The following is a 20,376-nucleotide window of genomic DNA, read 5'->3' as shown; positions in this document are numbered from 1 at the left end:
TTGGCACTTACTAGCTGTGTGACCCTGGGCAAGTCACTTAACCCCAATCGCCTCACCAAAAAGCAACAACAACAAAAATTAAGATAAACATGTTTGCAACATTAAGCTGGATAGTGCAGAAAAATGTTCCAGTCTAGTCTGTTCATAGGAATGCAGGGGATGCCAATGATGCTTATGTATTTGGCACTTGGAGAAAATATATATAAAACCAAAAAGTAAATGTTCTGGGTTTGGTCTTTGGCTTTTTGTTGGGTTTTTTTTGTGTTTGTTTTTTTCATTTTGTTTTTTTGTTTTGTTTTAATCGTAATTGGGAAGAGGGAGAAGGTTTGATTTTTCCTGTCCTGGCAAGGAATTCAGCTGAAGCTGATTTTTCACTCTCTCTCCGGAAGGCTGGCTTGCAGGGGAGTTCAGAGAGACTGGGGTCTTTGTGTTTGTTTGTTTGTTTGTTTTGTTTTGTTATGTTTTGTTTTGTTTTTGGAGGAAGCACTGCTAGGCATGAGTCTCAGAGTTAGGAGTGTATATCTTTCAATTCAACAAAGATTTATTCTGACTGGACTTTCAACACACCTTGGCAAGAATAGTCCAATGTCCACTGGGACTCTGCTCTGTTCCATCTTCCCAGAGATACTTTCCTGAAAAGTTACAACCACCATTTCTGTCACCAATATTCCATGTGCATGTGCATCTCCCTCTCTTGAGCCTAACTCCAGATCATCTCTTTCCCATGTCTTGTCTGGCTAACTGGTATGGGTAAGTTACTTCTTAAAGTTAAATTCCTCATGCAAAATAATTACCTGATTGAGCTAAGTGCCCATTTTTTGGAAGTGAATTTGTATATTTGTCTTTGGGTTAAAATTTCCCTAAATTTAATCAGTATTTCAAGGATCTGTAAATTCATCAGTGGAAGGTTTCATATTACATATCACAACCCTTTTCTGACCCTCATAGACCCTCATCTTTAATTGCTCTGGCCAAAATTTTCTTCATCCAGTAGCCAACCTGTGGTGAACCTCACCAAAATTATCTAGGCTGATTCTCGAATAACAGATATGCAATCCATTGCCAAGCCCATCCTTGAAAGTTTGATAGGACCTATCAAAAATTACCTCCTTCTAGCATATCATTTGAGAACCCAGAGTCCTCTTCACACTAAAAAAAATCTAAGTAGAATTTGAATAGAAGATTAATGTATAGGTTAATTCTGTATACTTAATAAATTTACATGCCTTTCAAAGAAAGGTCTGTGAAATTTGAGTTGTTGAATACAACCTGCCAAAATGCATTATTACCAAAAATATAAAATCCCAAGGTCAGAAGACTCTTAGAACAAGTATAAAACACCATATATAAATGAAGAAAAGGATTGCAGTGTAACGGTGAGAACCCAGTTGAATTTAGAAAACATGAATTTGTAATAGATTCAATCATTCTGGTGTTGAAGTAAGTTGCTTGTTAATCCAATAACTAACCTAGAATGCTAACAGTTTCCTGCTCCTCCCTAAGTCCCTGTGAGTCCTGGAAAGGTTTCCCTGACACTCCCTCATTTCTCATACCTCCCTGAACCTCCCCAACTTCTCCCTGACCTTACCTGAACCCTGAACTTCCCCTAAGCCCCACTCAAGTCCTGAATGTTCCTTGAGGCTTCCTGAGCCCTCCAAAACACCTGAACCCTGAGCCCCCTAATCGACGTTTCCTGATCCCTCTATTTTTCTCTACTTATCCCCTTGCTCCTTTAATTGTCCCTTGAGTATTCCTTGACCCTTCTTGATCCTTTCTACTTGCTCCCCAAAGCTTCATAAGCACCACACACACAAAGTTCCTGTGCCCCTCCTAAGCCCTCCTGGTGCCTCCCAGAACTTTCCCTAAGCATTCCAGAAACCCCACTGAAACTCTTTGACCAAATAGCCCTCTTACCCTCCCTTGAGCAGTGCCTGATCCCTCAATTTTCCCTCAGTAAACCTTGCATCAACTTCCTCCCCCAACATCACCTACTGTCCTTAACCCTTCCTGAGCCCCCTCTGATAATTCCTGATATGACATGATCATTGTTGTATGCAATGCAGTATGCAGAAGGCAGAAAAAAACTGCTGATAGAGCTCAGTTACAGGGGCATGAAAAGCAAGGTTTATTATACAATGCTAGAGGCTGAAGACAGAATGTTGGTTGAGTCAGTATGAGTGGATGGAAGAGAAAGTCCCAGTAATGTTACAACTATCAGTTTTTAGATTAGGGTGGGCCAAGCAAACAGATTTGTTGCCCGCTGGAATAATGTCAAGTCAATGATTCAGTACTACCAAAAATCTAACTGGGTCAACAGGGAGGGTCAGCCCTCTTGGTTTTGTGGTCTAAGAGCTTGAGACCCCTCAAAGACTGGAGCACAGGACGAGGTCGTCTGGAATGAATTCACAGACTCAAGCATTCTTTAAGTCAAGGTGGCAAAGATTTATTGTTACGCTTTTCAGCGGACAAGGATTCTTAAGGAACCTGCGGGAGACTGAGGATGGAGCTAGGGTTTATATGGAAAAGGGCATGAGAAAGGAATGCCAGGGACACTGATGAGGTAATCTAAAGGTCCAGGTGTCTTTGGGAGCTATGGATGAGAAAGTACAGGGAGTATACCAGACAGGGAGGGAGATGACAGAGGTATGGATCTTGAGAGTCAGGCAGGAGGAAGAGTCCTTGGGCCAGCCAAGGACAAAACTCCTTGGGCTGGGCAAGGCACCCCTCTCTCTCTATCTTGATGAGAGAATGCTCTGCAACAAGGGAAAGCTTTCTCACAAGACAGGAACTTACTAAGAAATTGGGAGGCTTCCAAAGACATGATCTGAGGGCTGGGGCCTGAGCAGCCCAGCACACTCTCATTCAGCTTTGTGTAGCTGCACCAGGGAAAGAGATAAGTGTCATGCTGGGGACCACGCACCAATAACTGTTAGGCACAGTGTCCTTGGGCTGGGAAGTGGTTATCAGAGACAGTGTTTCTGAGACTAGGGAGAAACTGGGGTCCAAGTACAAGCACAAGCACCCAAGCACCCCATCATTGGTACTGCCTGTATTACTTTGGGAATGGCTGACATAAAGTTAGCATTCTGATCAGGATCTCAAAGCTTAAGGAAAAGAGAAAAAATGCTTTTTCACCCATCCAGCCATCATGGTGGAATCTCAGCTGTCATCTCTTCATTATATCCTCCCATGAGACTTTGAGAATTAAGAGGATCCTTGCCGAGAAGCAGAAGTAGAATCATCCCCTTCCTCAACTGATTCTAATGAAAATTGGCAATAAGACCAGATGCAATTCAAAGAGGAGACACTGGAGGACGAAGCTGGTTTTATAAAAGACAGCCAGCAAAATGACATGCATATTTATTCTATACCAAGTCCAAACCCTTTACCATGCCATCCTTCTATCACCCTGAATAAGAAGTAAATGCCACAAAAAAAAAAGAAAAAAAGAAGTAAATGCCACTACCCTCCCATTTTGGAAGCTATATGTTAAGGTACAGACATTTTTAAAAAATTACTGCTTAAGAGTTTGTTCCTACCCTTATGTTTTCATAGATTGAATTCATGAGTTTGGCAATAAATGTTTATGTGATAATATTTTTAATTACTGTCATCTGCTTCACTATTTGAGTAGTAACCTTCTATTTGAGGTTATACTATAAGAGACAATGTCCATAAAGAAACAAATTACTTAAATTAGGAAGTTGTGGTGGTTGTTCGGTCATGCCCAACTCTTTATGATCTCATTTGGGTTTTTCTTGGCCAACATACTGGAGTGGTTTGCAGTTTCCTTCTCCAGCTTATTTTACAGATGAGGAACTGAGGCAAACAGTGTTAAGAGTCTTGCCTACTGTCACACAGCTAGTAAGAGTCTAAGGCAGATTTGAACTCATGAAGATGAGACTTCTTGATTTCAAGCCCAGTGCTCTATACATTGCACCACCCTAGCTGCCTAAGTCAAGAAGACCTGTTTTCAAATCCTCCCTCAAACAACTTCTCTGTGACCCTAAGAAGCAAAACCATTTAACCTCTCTCAATTTGTTTTCTCCTGTATTGAATGGAGTTAAAGGAAGTACGCACCTTACAGAATTGTTGTGAGGATCAAATGAGATAATGCATAATGCATAATGATATTTTTCAAGCATTCAGTTCTATGTAGTCAGTCAAATTATGCATGGCTGATACAGCTAATAAAAGGCACAGCCACTTGAGTCATTACTTATCTTACAAGATAAGCCATCTTGGTTCTATAGTTGAGAGGTTATGATTCTTAAACTTCATAGGAACTAGACCTGGTGAACAGAGAAGAAGAAGGAGAAAGAGAAGAAGAAGAAGAAGAAGAAGAAGAAGAAGAAGAAGAAGAAGAAGAAGAAGAAGAAGAAGAAGAAGAAGAAGGAAAAAAGAAGGGAGGAAGAGGAGGAAGAACAAGAAGAGAGAAAAAGAAGAAGGAAGGAGGGAGGGAGGGAGGCATTGCGAGAAGACTACAGTGCAGCTGTGATGGGTCTGGGGGCACCTAGATAACATGATCTCTCACCAGCCAGGAGTACAAGGCCACAAGAAATGCTGGAGTACCAAGGTCAGAGGTGAAGAGCCGAACCCAGCAGCATGGCAGGGAGATGGCCAGAGTGATGCTTCTGAAGGCACCTAGATATGGTGAACTCTCACTACCATAAGGTGTCTGCATAATGCTGATGCTCAACAAGGCTCCAAAGGAAGGGGCCCCTGAGCTCAGCTGCAGAACTTCAGTGATTTTAGATGGTTTTCCTCTCTTGGTCTCAATAGTAACTATGTTCAGTTTGCAGAATGTTTGCCATTTCTATGTCTGTACCATGTTTGCAGGGTGTTGCCCCATTGCTCATCTACTCCACAAAGGATGCTTTCATTGGGAGAATGGTAATGGTCTAGTGACCCATAGCCAGCAAAGTGCTCAGCATGTCTGACTTCTTAAGCGAAAATTCACGTTTGTTTAGTTGTTAGACTGGGACCACTCTAAAACCTTGGTTGTTTTCCCACCACCAAAAGTCATTGTCCTCTCAGAATGTCTTCGGGGAACATTTAGCTTCTGAATTACTAAAAAAGACCCACATGGGGAAGTTATTCTTTTACTAAAGCCAACCAAAAACTAATTACAAAGTTTTTTTTACAAAAGAAAATGCTTCCTTACCTCTGCTCTTGGTGTTTATTTTTCCCCCTTTCTGTCCATCTCCTCCTAAAGAGAAGTAAAAGATAGGAACTGTCTTAGTTGCATTCCTGGCCCTGGCTCAGTGCCCTTTGGTGCATTTATCACTTGAGACATCCTCTCATCCTTGTCTTTCTTACTGTTTATTACTCCCTATGGACTTCTGGCTAAGACGGCTGCCTGAACCAGAAGCAAACTGCTTAGCTCCTGCATTCCCACTCCAACAAAAACCTGAAGTTCACACCAGACTCGATAATGATCAAGAAATCCAATGAGAAACTAAAGCATAGACTTCTTCCACTGCAGAACTACAAAAGAAGTTAATCAGAAGACCAAGAGTAATAGCAAAATAGCCAGCACAGTCAGCACATTTGAGCATGACCAGAGACAGGCAAAGAAATGTGTAGCCTGCAAGGTTCTATGCCCTAAGGTTACAAAAAGTCAGCAAGCATTTATTAAACATCTACCATGTGCCAGGCACTGTGCTAAGCATTAAGGAATGTTAAGGGGCCCCCTGAATTTGTCTTTTTGAGTTGCCATATTTTACAGAAACACTAGACCCAGAGTATGCAGGAAGCCCTAAGTGTGTCAAGGACGAACCCCACCCCCCACAACTGACAAAATTTGTTGTTTGCATCCCAAACTGGACTCCCTGTGTGTCCTTGGGAGTCAAGACAGGCACCAGTCAGTCTGCACCAGACTGGGAAACTGCTTGTACAGCTGGGACCCTTGTAGATTAGCAGACCATCCTATATTTGTGGTCTAGCATTCCCAAGGAAAAAGAATGCTGCTTTTGCCATCACCTTGTTCCTCCCCTTCCAGAGGGGTTTTGTCCTTTTCCCACCTTTACTGCACCATCCCCCCACATCCCTCTAAGTGGAGATTTCTGGTACCTCTTCCTCCCCTCGTCCTACTATTGTACAACTGCCAGTTTCGGTATGGATTGTGAACTCTTAGGGTTTCACATGCATGCTCATTTCTGTTGTAATAAACCTAGTTTCCACATAAGTTTTGTGAAATTGTGACGGCTTGTTGACATAAGCATTAGGGAAACAAAGAACTGCAAATGTCCGACCCCATTCCCAAGAAGTTCACATCTAATGGGGGAGAAAACAGACAAACAACTATGTACAATTAAGCTATATATAGGATAAATTGGAAATAATCAACAGAGCAAAGGCACTAAAATTAAGGGGGATAAGAAAAGGCTTTTTGTAGAAAGTGGGGTTTTAGTTAGGACTTGATGGAAGCGAGGGAAGCCAAACAATGGAGATGGGAAGGCAGAGATTTCCAGGCGTAGGGTACAGCCAGAAAAAAGGCATAGAGGCAGAAGATAGAATGTCTTGTTCAAGGTAAAACAAGGAGGTCAGTGTCACTGGATCACAGAGTATGTGGGGAAGTAGGGGTGGGAAATGTAATAAAGTATAAGGAGACTAGAAAAGTAACAGAGGGCCAGGTTCTTAAAAGCTTTGAATGCCAAACAAAGGATTTTATATTTGATCCTGAAAATAACAGGGAGCCAATAGAGTTTATTGAATGTGGAGTGGGGGTGTAACATCTGCTCTTTAAAAAGATCAGTTTGAAAACTAAATGGAAGTAAGACTGGAGTGGAGAGAAACTTGAGATAGAGACCGACTGAAAGGCTTTTGTAACCATCTAGGCACAAGGTGATTAGTGTCTATACTAGGGCAGTAACAGTGTGCAAGGACAGAAGCTGGAATATCCAAGAGATAGTAGGAAGGTGAAACCGAAGGCCTTGGCAACAGATTGGACATGCAGAGTGAGAGACAGTGAGCAATTGAGGATGACACTTAGGTTGTGGGAAGATGGCAGTGCCCTCCACAGTCACAGGCAACATAGGAGGAGGGGAGAGCTTGGAGAATGAGGGGGGGAGATAATTTCAGTTTTAGACATACTGAATTTAAGGCATCTATGGAACATCCGATTTGAGATGGCTAATGTTGGAAATATGAGTCTGGAGGTTATGAGACAGGTTAGGGCTAGATGAGAATGGAGGAATCCTTTGAGAAATCCCTGAGGTAATCAGAAAGCCCAAGGGTGGGGACCTTGGGAGTGCAGGGGAATGTTAGTGGGTAGTAACCAGTAACCAGTGTCCAGCACAGTAGCACTCAGGCCAGACACCCCAGGTCTAGTAGCTCTGAGGTCATTAACATTGGCCTAGATACCAGAGAGGGCCCTGAAGATCCGGAGCTCTAAACTGCAAAGATCCACAGGGGGATCTCCTAACCCCATGAGAGAAATAATTATTAAATAACAAATTATTGGAGAAATCTCTGACCTTTCCCAAAAATTTACCCCACCTAGACTATCTTATCTAGGCAGAGTTATTGCCTCACCCAACTAGAAAAGCTTACAAAGAATTTATTCTAAGGTGAATTCTAGTCCCATTGTGTTCCACTCAGGCAGGTTTGGGGGGTCAGGGTAGATCCTTTGTCTAGATTGCCCAAGACTGGGAATGATTTGGAAGTAAATAACATGATCAAAGTCACATCCCTCAGTCCCTCAGTTGGATTAGGCCCACCTCTCATTATAATATTCATTCTCTTTCATTACTTGTTAACCAATCAGAGTCAATCGCCACCCTCAGGAACACCCACTCTTCCAAAGGCATGTAAGTGTTGAGTGGGTTCCATGAGGGGTCTTTGACATTCAAGAGTGTCACCGACCCCTTTTATTAATTGTATGCTAGCATTACCTAGAAACTATGTCTCTCAAACTTTTTACATGTCACACCCAGGAAGCAGAAGTACAGGAACCCCGGGGGACCCAGGGCCAGACCAAGCTAAGATAACACCCCCACCCAAAATCTCAGCAGAGGGTAGAGAGTGACCCTAGCCCAAAAACCCAATACTGGAACTAGAGCTGGAGAGATGAGTAAATCAAAGAAAAGACAGACCAGTATCCAAAATCATTTCAAATCGTCAAAAAGGAGAAAGTAACACTGTCACAACTGGTAGCAGAGATACAAATGGGGGGAAAAAATGAATTTTGCACAAATATTACAAGAATACCTAAAAGAAATGAAGAAAGAAATTTAAAATGAAATAAAAACTCAAGGAAAGAATTGGAAGAGGGGAGGGGAAGCTTGGAAGAGAAAATGGTAGACCTTACCCAAGTAATACACTTTGTAAAACTGTGTTCCAGCCATAGATATACCTGGGGCTGCTGGGGGCAGAGGTGTGAGCTACAAATTCACATTCAAGGAACAAGGAGTCCTTAGTTGTTTAGGCTTCTGCTCTGCTAGAAGCTGTGGGCTGTATCTGAACAAGAGCCAGAGGAGCCAGACGTTGTGTGAACAGTACATGCCTATGATTTTTGAAGCCCTCATCACATAGGGCCAAAAGCAAGAAGAATCAAACCCCCTGAAATAGCCAAGATTCAAAAAGCAGCAAAGTCAGTGTTTGCCACTATCTAGAAAAGCCCTTTGAGAGACACTGGCTCAGACTATTTGCTGTTTCTCACATGCTCCATCAAAGAATTTAACAGATAAGTTGAAGATGACATTGCCACTTTATTTTTTTGTTTCAAAATCATATTTTTTTTCAACCTATCAATTCTGTTAACAAGCAACCTAATACAAAAACCAGAATGGCTGAGTCTACTACAGATTCATGTTACATAACATGAATTATCTAAATTCAACTGGGTCCTCATAGTTGTACTACAATCCTTTTTCTTCATTTAAATTGAATCACTATTAAAAGACCAGCCAAGATAATGGAGTAGCAGACAGTAGTAACAGCGCAGCTCCTCCACTGTAGTTTCTCAACAAAGATCTAGAAAATGCACCAGACCTGAGTCCTGAATGGGAAATCCAAGAAAAAAAAATCACAGGAAATCATTTTCCAGCACAGAGAGGAGATGTGGACAGACAGTGAGGTCTTCAAACCATGAAGATAGGGTCTAGCCAGGAGTGTGCTATACAGAGCCTTCCAGTACAGGAACTCAACTAAAGCTTTCCAGAAGCTTTGCATCAGGGCAGTAAAAGGTCCCTAGATGCAGAGGGACTCCTGACCTTATGCAGGGAGCAGGTACAGATGCTGACTGGCAACTCTGTTGTTCAGTACCCAGTTCTGGGAGACATACCTGGTGCAGACTAAGTAATCTATACCTAGGGCTACCAGTCCAGGAGAGGGAGCAGTCATAGGCCTTAGTCTGTGGACTTAGGGAAGAGCAAGTACTGAGGTGTGAAAGGATCATGGGTGAGGAGATACTGAGAAGGAATGTAAGTGCTCAAAGGATCATAAGTCAAGCAGTTTATTACTCACAAACATTCAAGAGTGTGGCTTCCTTAACCTGCAGACCTTCGGGCTCATGAGAATGGTGGCTTGGGCATATAGCAAGATAGATACCCATTTTAAGAGCCCAGATCTCCTGGATTTCTGCCTTTATATCTGATTGTTGTTGCTGAGCAGATTCACAGGGACTGAGTGGAAAGGGGACCTTAGGGAAAGTCAACCAGTGGGTAATCTGGACTGCAACTCCTCATTTATCAACCACAAGGACACTGTGTTTAGTAAAGTTTGCTAACCTTACATAGATGAGAGTTTGCTAAGCTGATAATTTGCTAACCTTGCATTCCTAATTCTAAATTTAGCTGACAAGCCAGTTGTTGGGTACATAGGAACTTCCAGCTATACAAGCAGTTCACTTAGTGGTCAAACATGGAGTCACTTCTGTCAACTAGGGCTTGGAAATAGGACAGTACTCACAAGAAGAAAGGTACAATTGGGTGGCTCTTACCCCAGGAATGGAGAGTCCAGCCCATAGCTCAGTCTGAAGCAGAATAACTAAAGGCAAGAAGGGGAGCAAAGGGGAGCCTGAAATTCTATCACTCTGAACCTGCAGAGCACTACCGCCGGCTGACAGTGTCTGAGTTCAACAGCAATCTAAGGAGCTCCAACCAGGGGCAAGCCCATATTGTTTTGCTCAAACCCAAACTCAGGTCAGAAACTTACAGAGCTCAGATCAGAAGGGCAGCATTAAGACTTTTTCCTGGATCAGACTAATTTGAATTCACTAAAAACTTACAGATACCTGAGCCATGATTTAAAAAAACAAAAAGGCCCAGGCATAATACTGTATTCTAAGCTCCGTGTTCCTTTATAGTGGTGACTGCTAAAACGTATATGATCTTAATTTTGGCTCTTTGGTATTTGAATTCATTCTTTGTGGCTCCTTGAAGTATTTTTGCTTTGACTTAGAAGCTCTGGAGTTTGGCTATTATCCTGGAAGTGACTAGTGAATTCTTTCTATTTTCATTTTGGGTACATAGGAACCCATATGCAAAGGGTTTTCCCTCTGATCCTAAGAGATCTGGGCAATTTTATTTTGTGATTCCTTGAAATATGATGTCTGGGCCTTTTTTTTTTTTAATCATGACTTTCAGGTAGTTCAGTGATTCTTAAATAATCTCTCCTCCATCTGTTTTCCAAGTCAATTGCTTTTGATATAAGATACCTTAAAGTTTATTTTCTCAGTCTTTTGACCCCCAAATTTTGACCTCTGAGTGAACAACAAGAAGAAAAACAAAGTAAAGGAATAAGTATCATCAGCGAAATTAAACTATCTCTATTTGTAGATGACATGATTATATGTCTATCTAGACAATCTCAGATATAGACTAATTGAAGTTAACTCATTGAAGTTAAGTATTTAATAAAATGAGTTAGCTTTAAATTAAATAACTTTAACAAAGTAGCAGGATATGGGAATAACTCCAAAAACCATTTACATATCTATAAATTGCATATATAATACAAATATAAAAATAAATTGCATATTATGTATAAAACCAAGAGAAACTGGTAGACATACATCCTTTACAATAATGTAGTTCAGTGCTTGCACTCATCTTTTTAGCTTTGCTGATAACTTATAGAAATGGCCCAGGAAATGATTTACAGAAAGAAATAGAGCAGAAATTATGAGCCTTTTCATGGGAAACATGATTGCCTTTACTTTCTCCATCAGAAAAAAGATAATGAAAGCAGGCATACTTTATGTTCATCCTGGGGCAAGGACTCACACAATAGGATAAAAACATGCTATTTGTACTTTGTGCTATCTGTCTCTTTTTTTTTTTTTAATTCTTCTCCTTTTCTGACCTTTTAACTGAAATTTCTGGGGAGAGATAGATACATTGATGGTTGAGAGACAGGCAATAATGACTTAAGTTCAGGGACTCTGGAGTAGATGATAAAGCCAAAACAGAACTGCAGGGAGAGGAAAGACTCAGACTTGCTGAGAATTGCCACTTATTTTGAATTATGTTTGGCTGTTGGTGTGAGTAGAAGCCACATGACATTTTTTTGTTTATTTCTGCCTCCCTTTAGCATTAGGAAGACAGCATGTCCCTGAATTATCTGGAAAGGGGCTTAAATAAAAGCTATTTCTGAATCAAGTACTGAAGTGGGGGTATGCCATGTTGGGCCAGGAAAAGCCCGGACACTGCCAGCCTCAGTACTCTGTAATGGCTAGTGGAATACCAAAGCTTATTAGGTAGTAGCTATCCCTTGAACATGCTGACCAGAGTGAAAGAAGGGTCCTGCGTCAGTAGCTCTAGTAGAGAGACATTCAGAGGCTAATTCAGATATTGAATCAACTGATTAAAATCCCATGAGTTCATAATTAGACCGTGTTCATGTACCATGGTTTGTTCCCCATTAAGGGGACAACTGCTTAGTTGTTCTTGTTCAGTCATGTCTGATTCTTTATGACCCCATTTGAGGTTTTCTTGCCAAAGATACTGGAGTGGTTTGCCATTTCCTTCTCCAGCTCATTTTACAGATAAGTAAACTGAGGCAAACAGGATTAAGTAACTTGCCCAGGGTCACACAGCTCGTGAGTATCTTGAGGCCAGATTTGAACTCAGGAAGATGAGGCTTTCTGAGTCCAGGTGCAGCGCTCTACCATTGTGCCACCTAGCTGCCCTTGGTTTTCATGTCTTATTGCTATTGCTAAGATTTCTAAGAAATATAGTCCAGGACTATACCTGTTTTAGTGGAATTTCTCTTTGTTTCTTCATTGCCTATACTGGTAGGCCGTGGCTTCGACAGATAATTTTGTCATATTAAGGAGAGGTTCTTCTAGTCCTAGTGTAATGGGTACCATCCCCTCCCCGCTTACCCATTCTCCACCATTCTTGGTTCAGGCAGCTATGTGAAAGTGTTGGAGAGCCAGCGTGTGACTCACCACTGAAGAGCTTGCACGGTGAGATAATAAAGAGGCCCATTATTGGTTGCAGAGCCAGAGAAGCTAATGACTTAATGGGTGTATACAACAGAGTGGTCCATTCTCTCACCTCTCCCTATCTTGCAGATAATTCAGGACTGTTTTGAGCAGCATTCTGAGTTGGGAGGGGGAAGCTGCCTTCATGTGGCAATGAGCCCCTGGCATATAAAGCACATGTCAGCACCTCAGCATTACCAGGGAAGAGCCAGGGACCCTGTAACCTAAAGGTCTCTGTGTTCTGAATCATCAAGAGTAGAGGGCTCCCATAAGAAGACTGCCATGAAAAAAGCAACAGCAGAAGTCCTTGGGGAGCAGCAGCCACCAGAGCAGCACAGCAGGAATCAAACCAAAACACCTGAGGTGCTCAGGGTGCCAAGGTCCCCAGCATTCTGTGCTGAGATTCCCCAGAGAGCTCCAAACCTCCAACGTCCAGTGGGGTCTAACTCACGGAAGTAAAGGTCACTCGAGGGACCCAAGAACAAATCAAGCAAAGCCAAGCACTTCACTCAGAAGCATAGGAGGAGAAGGAGCCTGGCCCTAGTACAAAGCTCTAATTATGGAATTAAAGATGAAACGATTAATAAATCAAAGAAAACATTAACCAATGACTTACCCAAGGAATAATGGGCTTCCTGCTAACTAAAATAGACCAAAACAGAAATCAATGGCTCAATGAAACGGAAAGAGATATTAGAACAAAAGCAAAAAATTGAAAAAGTAGGAAAAAATGTAAGATAACTAATATCAAATGCAACTGACTGGAAAAACAGGCTAAGGAGAGAGAATTTAAGAATCATTATACTCCCTTAAAACCATTATTAAAAAAAAGCCTGGATAGCATTAGGAAATCAAATGAAAATTACACAGATCTAGTAGAACTAGAGGGCAAAATGAAGATAGAATCCCCCAATGACTTCCAATTGAAAAAGTCCCAAGAAAGTCATAGTCAAAATCAGAGCTTCCATATCAAAGAAAAAATTACAAACACAGAGAAAGAAGCAGTTCAAGTGCCAAGCGGCCACAGTCAGCACAGCACAAGATTTAGCAACTGATACTATCAACTGAAGGAGTTCTTGGAAAACAATATTCCAAAAGGTAAAAGAGGCTTACTACCAAAAATAACATACTTTGCAAATCTGGGTATAATCCTACAGGGGGGGAAATGGACCTTTAATGGAAAGAGGACTTTCAAACATATCTGATGAAAAGACCAGAGCTGAGTAGGAACTTTGAAATACAAACACAAGAAGTCAGAGAAACATGGAAAGGTGAATTGATTTGAGCAACCAGAAGAAACTGTATGATGTTGTATTCTAATAGAGGGAGAAGAACTGTGTCACATCAGAGCCTTAATATTTTCAAAGGGTATTAAGGAATATGGTGAATATGGTGATTTATTTTGTTTGACTATGAATATTTGTTTAAAAAAAAAAAGGATGTTTTTCTTTTTTTTTCCCCCATTGGGGAAAAGGTGAGAACAGAGAGTTGATATTGGGGGATGGGGAGAGGGAAGTAATTGAAATAAATAAAAAATTAATAATGGATATTGAAGACATTAAATAAGAAAAACAATTTTAGGTAGTAAATTAACTCTGTTCTACGGGTTTGAGTAAAGAAAAGAGAAGGGAGATTAAAGGAGTAATACATTATGTAGGAAAGAGGAAGAAAGAGATGGAACTTGCCATTTCTCATAGTAGCAACATATAAGAAGAGTATTCCAAAATACAAACATTAAGGAAAGAGGGGGGAGAGGGCATCAGATGAACCTCACTCTTAGATGAAACAGACAAGGAAGGGTTGAGCACATACACACGTATGTACACATACATACACACACATGCACACACATGCACACAGAATTTGATGCAGAAATACATCAAACTCAACAGAGAAACAAGCAGGGATAAGGAGGAGTGGAATGTTAGAGGAAGGAGAAGACCAGGGAGGGAATGGTCACAAACAAAATAAACTACCTGATGGGGAAAGGAGGGGAGGGAACTTCAGGACTGCCTTAGATTTCTTCGTAGACAATTGCAGAATGGCTAAACATGCTGTGGTATATAAATATAATGGAATATTATAGAGTTATAAGAAATGATAGAAGAGATGACTTCAGGGAATCCTGAGTAGTATGAACTGACGCAAAATGAGCAGTACCAGGAGAACAGTTTGTGAAAAGATAGCAAAATTGTGGAGAAAAAAAACAAGTATAAGACTGGAGAACTCTGATTGATGCAATGACCAACCATTTTTCCAGAGAACCTGTGCTAAAGCATATTATCCACTTTCTGCCAGAGAGGTCATGGGCACAAGATGCAGAAAGAGACATGTTTGTGGACTTGGTCACTGTGTGGATTCATTTCGATTGACTATGCTTATTTATTAACAAGGCTTTTTTTGTTTTTCTCCAGCTATGCTTATTTGTTACAAAGGTTGATTTTTTTTCTCTCGTTTCTCTCAGTTTTTAATTGGAGGGGGGGGGAAGCTAGTATAGTGATGTCAAACAAAAAAGAGGGCCATTGTAACATTTTTTAAAATACACAGAAGAGGAAAAGAATAAAATACTATTAAAATAAAATACACAAAATTATATATATATATATATATATATATTCTTCCCCCTTTCTACACAATATATTCCTCCTTTAATCTCCCTTCTCATTTCTTTATCAAACCCTTAGAACAGAATTAATTTATCACCTAAAATTGTTTTTTCTTATTTAATGTCTTCAACATCCATTATTAATTTTTTATTTATTTTAATTACTTCCCTCTCCCCATCCCCCAATATCAACTCTCTGTTCTCACTTTTTCCCCAATGGGGGAAAAATACACAGAATTAAATATATCCTATAGATAAGCATGGCAGTTTTGAAAGTAATGTGCGAGTTTGATAATACTTTTTAAAAAGCAGAGGATGAAATGGAGATTCACAATTTCATAAAGAATTCACTTTGTGTGTTCAAAATGGTAATGCTTCTTTTTGTAAGTTCAGAATTAAAAAAGAAAAAAAGACCTGGGGGAAGGCCACCAGTATATTGAGTCTGTCTTCTGTAGGTAGTATAAGAGAAAATATAGAAGACAAAAATAACATAGGATGAAGAATGAGTGGATTGTAATCTTCACTTGTTGAAGGAATACCCATTTTGATGAGATAATAGATGCAATGACATTATACTATTAATTGCATTTTGATTCATGAAAGTAATATGTAAAATTTCTGCTTTTCTAATCCATAGCAATTTTGTGACCTAGCCTGAGATCACTTTTATATTAATGTGGATTTGAAAAACAACAAAACCATATATTCTATTTTTTGAAAGACAGATTCCTTTACAGATATAGATATATTTGGTAAATATATATTTTTAATTGATATATTCTGATTTTGAGTTATTTTTTGTTGTTGTTCAGTCATGTTCAACTCTTCATGGTCTCACTTGGGTTTTCTTGGCAAAGATGCTGGAGTGCTTTGTCATTTCCTTCTCCAGTTCATTTTACAGATGAGGAAACTGAGGCCAACAGGGTTAAGTGACTTGCCCAGGGTCACACAGCTAGTAAGTTAAATTCAGGAAAATAAGTCTTCCTCAGCAGGCCTGGCCCTCTATCCACTGTGCTACCTAGCTGCCCCTAATTTCGAATAGTACCTTTTAAACATAATGTGATCTATTAGTTTGTCTCTTTTGTTGAAGGAAAAGCATTAATACCACACTTCATGTTTTTAAGCACGTTGACCAGAAATAATTTTTATTTACTTTAACATTAATTTAACAGCCAAGCATTTCTAGTTTAGAGGGAGATGTCCAAACTGTCATAATTCCTCTTCCCTTTATATCCTTGGACTTGTCTCTCAACCCCAGGATAATTTGAGGTAATACTTACAGAGGCTGCTAGGTGGCACAATGGATAGAACACTGGGCTTGGAGTCAGGAAGAGCTGAATTCAAATGAAGCCTCAGAGCTTGCTAGCTATGACCCTGGGCAAGTCACTTAACTTCTGTGTGCCTCAGTTTCCTCATCTGTAAAATGGGGGTAGTAACAGCACCTGCTTCCCAGGGTTTTGAAAATCAACTGAGATAGTAATTGTAAAGCACTTAGCTCAGTACCTGGCACCTTAGTAAGTACTACATAAATATTAGCTATTATTATAATAATAGGAATCTTGAACAAGGGAATATGTTGAAATCCAGTTTTGGGGAAAGGCAAGCATTTTGTTAGGAAAAGCATTTTGTTCTTGACTTAACCCACCTAAGGAGAGAAGTCTGGAAAAGGTTTTTAGGCAAGAGAAATATTTCTTAATATTTCTAGAGGAATGGAAAAAGATTTTTTAATCTGCTTCTATACTCCTAATTGAATTTAACTTTGTTCGGTATCATCAGGGAGATGCCACTCTGCCTTTTCTTGAATTAGCAATACCATGATACGTTTTGGTTCAACTTTTCCATCCAGAACTAGGTAAGCCCTTTCCACCTTATGTGTTATAGATAAACATATTGGATGATTTTTAATCCAATTTCTGACCTTTTATCCTTCTTCTAAGGACTTCAATCCATTTACATTTACCATTCTAGTTGTTACTTATCTTCTACCATTTTTTATTGAATTACTGATAAAAACTTACTTTATTCTGGATTTGCCTTTTATCAAAAGTAGCTTTGGGATCAGTTTGCCCTCCTCTTCTCAGCTAAGTGGGGCGGGAAGATCTGAGTTCAAATGTGGCCTCAAAGGGCAGCTAGGTGGCACAGTGAATAGAGCACTGGCCCTGAAGTCAGGCGGACCTGAGTTCAAGTCCGGCCTCAGACCACACATTTGACACTTATAGCTGTGTGACCCTGGGCAAGTCACTTAACCCCAATTGCCTTAAAAAACAAAAACAAAAAAACAACAACAAATGTGGACTCCAACACTTAATAGCTATGGGACCCTGGGCAAGTCACTTAACCTGTTTACCTCAGTTTCCTCATCTGTAAGATAGGGATAATAACACCACCTACCTCACAGGGTTGTTGTGAGGATCAGATGAAATATTTGTAAGGCGCCTGGCATAGACTAGATGCTTGTTTATTTCCTTTCTCCTCTCCACTCTCTTTTTCCCCCTTCGAACCTTCTTCTATTTAGTTAACAACTGCTTTGTCTTAGTTTAAAAGTATGAATTGCTCTATGCACTGATCTTTTTTAGGGAGGTCTCCTTTCTAAAAGCTGCTTTGAAATGTCTGCTTTCCTGTGAATTATTAAAAGTCCTGTGGATTAGTGAATGCCCAATTTTTGGCCTTCATATTGCATGCTTAATATTGCTAGAAAGTCTATTTGGAGTTCATGACCAACACTTCTCAATTTTCTTGAATAAATTACTAGAGCACCGTGTTCTGAGTCTTCCTTTAATCCGAATGTGCTGTGATGTCAGTAATTCTGAGCTTGCTGTGTCTTGACCTCTCCTCCAGATCTGTCACAATGCAGCTGCAGGGTTTCCAACCCCCTTTCCGGTTATTTCCTGAGCCTATTTTTCCACTTCCTCTCTGGAATGACTGCAATTAATTTTGACAGCATTGTCTGTTGGTTGCTTCTACTGATTTTTTGGATGATTTTTATTATATTCTCCATATGCATTACTTTTTTTCAGTCGTTTTTACCTGTTGTAAGCTCTTCTCCTTCCTCGTGATTTTCTTTCTAATTTTAATTCTTTCAAAGTGTCCTTTGGGAATTTTGTAGATTTCCCATTCCTTTCCATAACTATGGAATGTGGAAATACTTCATATTCCCATATCTGCAACTATGGAGCACCACATTCCTTCTGGTGCTCCTGCCTGGTTCATTTCCAAAGGGATGATGGATTTCATGCTAGATGCAATCCTGCAGGCCATCTAGTCCAACCCCCTTTATATTTTGGATGAGGAAACTGATCCCCAAGAAAGTCTGAGATTTACCCCAAAGTTTCATGAATAATAAATAACAAAGGCAGAATTTTAACCCAGGTTCTGGCCTTTTTCTCAATACAATCCCAAACACCCCTACTTAGTTGCTCTCATCTCCTTTCCATGCTTATTTGAGATAAACTTTACTTTTGTGTGAACTTGGACTCATTTTTGCTCAGAAGGAGACATGCACCCAGTATTTCATTCTGAAGTACCAGCTCCTTTGCTGCCTAAATTTTCCCTGAGATTCTTCACTTTCCCTAGACTGCTGCCTTTCATTCACCTGATGCTTTGTTTGCACCTCTCACCTTGAGGGCAGGGTCTTTTCACCTTTTTTCACAAAGCCTTACATATACCACGGGACCATTGAAAGTTTTCCTGACCTGTCTTGCCATTGGACTGATGATTCTAGAGAGTGGGGCTGATGACTTTGCACTGCTCTGCCTCACTCAAATCCAATTCACTTCAAATCAACATCACCCTCCTGCTGTCATTGGTCCTCAAGAATGAAGGACAAACACATATACCATAGTAGGTGCCTATCTAGTGAATTTAAAAGCATGGATGTAACTGCGTGTCTGAGCAAACTGGTTAGTTTTTTTCTGCCTCTCCAGTGGCTAGCAGAGGGGTTTGCCGGTCTGTAATAGGTATGCTCATTGACCTGAATTTTCAAATCCAAGCACATTATAAGACCAAGCTGACTTATTTTTTTGTTCATCATCCTTTTTTTTTTAAGAGGACCAATGACATGAGGAATGATGTATTGATTTGCACATGAATGGGATTTGTGAGGCAGAACTGCACAAAGTCATCAGCCTTACTCTTAGGGTCATTGAAGTGTAGTAGCAAAACAAAAGTCAGGATGGGATGACTGGCAAAGGCCTGGGATAACCCTGAAGGTTTTTGATGTCTCACCAAGCTCCAAGAGCTCCACAGCTGCCTTCGTGGCTGCTGGAACAAACTGTTCTCATGTGCTCATTTCAGCAGGGGAAGTCTTCCCATGCTTGGGGTAGACACAACCAAAGGGTTTGGGGCCTGTCAGTTACCCTCAACCCCCAAGCCATCCGCAGAGCTGGTTTCACCTGGGTGTGGCTGCTGTGCTCGCTATAGCTTCTCGGAGCCACGAGCGAGCTGGGTGAATCAAGCCGACACTGACCATGGCAAGCCCTCAGGTTCTAGGCCTCCTTGAATACCCCCTATACCATTCAATAGCAACTACGGCAGATGCTCTAGGGATCCAGCTAGATCCAAGGTAGGCAAGTCAAATGCCCACGACGTCTTTCTCCTACCCCTTGTCACTGCAGGGGGAGGGAATGGAGGGACTGTCAGGCAACCCTACCTAGTAAGACTAGAATGCTGCTGTTCTTTTCTATGAGGGGAGACCTCCCTCGGTTGCTGGGCTGTATGCTGCTGTATGTTGGGTGGAATGCCCAATGTTTCCCAGCTTCTTTTACAGTCCCCCTCCCCCAGGACCCTGGGTGTTTCTTTGGTCAAAAGCCTCCTTTTTCTGAGCCTCCCAAACTACAGCCTTGGCCAGGAATAGTCCATGCTGTGACCTCTCTCAAATAAAGGCTGTGACTTCTTTCTGAAATAAGCAGGCTAGCTGGCACCGGTTTTTTTAAGTTCCACAGACTTGGTGAAGCCAAGGGGACTAACGTGTGTTATTATAAAACCCACTTAAAATTGTCATTGAAGAGAACCTAAGTTCTCCTGGGCAGGGGACCATAGACAAGTAGGGTAGTTCTGGAACTACATTAAGATCCATGATGTCATAAACAGTAGCCTTTACTTTATTCCTTGTCCATTGCTAAAAATTAAATTTAAAACAGACTTAATCTTTCCATTTGTAGAAAATTATCTGAGTCTAAATATTTGTGCTTTTATCACTAATCAACCAGCCCCATCCCTCCCCCCGCTTCAACACATCCATCACATGATTGAGTGTGTTATGGTTTTAAGGGGATAGGGATGTCCATGAGGACAAGGACTGTTTTACTTAAATTTCATACCTCCCCCAGTGAAAACAACTCAG

The 20,376-nt window shown here is 40.7% G+C and overlaps 1 pseudogene; it reads left to right on the top strand.

The window, feature by feature from the left end:
- The window catches only part of LOC114046673, a 9,826-nt pseudogene extending 6,494 nt beyond the window's left edge, over positions 1 to 3,332 (top strand).
- The last annotated feature ends 17,044 nt before the right edge of the window (positions 3,333 to 20,376 follow it).

Source organism: Vombatus ursinus, unplaced genomic scaffold (assembly GCF_900497805.2).
Source record: "Vombatus ursinus unplaced genomic scaffold, bare-nosed wombat genome assembly UNPS02014785.1, whole genome shotgun sequence".
NCBI classification, from domain to species: domain Eukaryota; kingdom Metazoa; phylum Chordata; class Mammalia; order Diprotodontia; family Vombatidae; genus Vombatus; species Vombatus ursinus.
The sequence above is the reverse complement of the archived record's forward strand: the minus strand, read 5'-3'. Positions and strand labels throughout refer to the sequence as shown.